The sequence below is a fragment of the Sinocyclocheilus anshuiensis genome, unplaced genomic scaffold (assembly GCF_001515605.1).
Source record: "Sinocyclocheilus anshuiensis isolate Anshui unplaced genomic scaffold, SAMN03320099.WGS_v1.1 scaffold1497, whole genome shotgun sequence".
NCBI lineage: Eukaryota > Metazoa > Chordata > Actinopteri > Cypriniformes > Cyprinidae > Sinocyclocheilus > Sinocyclocheilus anshuiensis.
In genome coordinates this window covers 429,769-431,278 of record NW_015543492.1, presented here as the reverse complement: position 1 = coordinate 431,278, position 1,510 = coordinate 429,769, and the positions used below count along the sequence as shown (strand labels likewise).

At 38.3% G+C, this 1,510-nt stretch overlaps 1 protein-coding gene across 1 annotated transcript in view; it reads left to right on the top strand.

The window, feature by feature from the left end:
• The first annotated feature begins 592 nt into the window (after positions 1 to 592).
• Positions 593 to 1,510, top strand: part of LOC107694768 (DENN domain-containing protein 3-like) — a 33,350-nt gene continuing 32,432 nt past the window's right edge. Inside the window, exon 1 of the mRNA XM_016494448.1 lies at positions 593 to 808. The gene's annotated coding sequence lies outside the window, so the exon portion shown is untranslated. The remainder of the gene's footprint in view (positions 809 to 1,510) is intronic.

Genomic DNA, 1,510 nt, shown 5'->3' with positions numbered 1-1,510 from the left:
AAAAATATAAGAACTTAAATCAACCCAAAATGTATTGGCTATACTACAATCACAAAAAAAAGTGCAGCTGTTTCTTCAACAAGACCACAAAATGGGCAAGTTTCATCATTATCAAGATACAGATATATGAATTAAACCTGTCACTCATATCTTTTAAGGTGTTGCGCTTGTTATAACGTCGTAGGTCACATGATAACGTCAACATGCGGATGATATCCGAATCGTATTCATATTTAACGCATTCAGGCTGTGCTTCAGGCTGTACACTCTCATAGCGCTCGGTAAGTAAGTACTTAAAGAAATTAAGTGCTTATAACTTAGAAAGTATGCGGTTTCGAACGCAGCCCGACAACATCTCGTTTTGACATCTCGCGTGGTTCTGTGTGATTTGGACAACTTAAAGTTACGCCTCCTTGTTCAAGTCACGCCCCCTTCAAGTTACGCCCCTGTCTTGCAGTCCGCAGACAGACTCTTCTCAAAAAGCGAGCGTCTTTACAGTGACGGCGTTACGCAGGAATATTAATTAGGTCATCTGACTGGACGCTTCAAAAAGGTTACCAGGCAACGTCAGCATTACCCAATTCATATTCATGAGTGTAGTCTTTCCAATAGTATGGTTGGTCTTTGCGGCACCGGAGTTCCAGTTGCGGGCTTTCCATCGTTCAGAAAGAGTTTGACGGGTGTTTATGGTCACAACGAGGCGTGTTCTGTAACTGACTCTGACCTACATCAACAGCAGCGCTTTATTCTTTTACTTTCAGTCGCGTTTTGAGTGACCGACACACTGTAACGGAGCCGCGGGACGCAGGTTTGTTTACTCTGTGTTTACTGAATATGAGCTAAATGAATATTTTGCTGCTGCTGCTGCGTTCTATTGTATCTTGATGCACACAATAACTCGGATTATATTGCGCATGTGTCACAGACAGGACACTAGTTCAGTCACTGTAACGTTAGATCTTCTGCCTTTAAACTCGATCTGTTAGGTGTTTTTCTCGAGTTTCGGTTATGGCAGGCTGACAGCATGTCACAGAAAGTGAGAGCAGATGTGAAGTAGTGCATGAGATATAATCATTTAAGCAAAACCAGCTGATGATAACAAAATCCTTGGTTGTTTTCTGGATTTGTTGATTGAGCTTGTTTACTGTGTTGTCAGTTGGGTTTTTCACCAGTTCAAATTTGAGGTTTTAGATTCATGTTTATATATATATACAGTGTGATTATACAGTGTATACACAAACACACATACACATTATATAGATTATATATGTATGTGTGTATGCATACTATACATATAAATTAGTCTCTTGTGCTCACCAGATTTATTTAATGAAAAATACAGTAAAAACAGTAATATTGTGATATTTGTAATTCTTTCTCTACTTGTTTTTCTTTTTATTTATTATTAAAAACACAGCACTTACATATTATTGCCCCTTTGTTGGTTTTAATTGCTTATATTCTTCTCATTTGTAAGTCGATTTGGATAAAAGTGTCTGCTAAATGACAA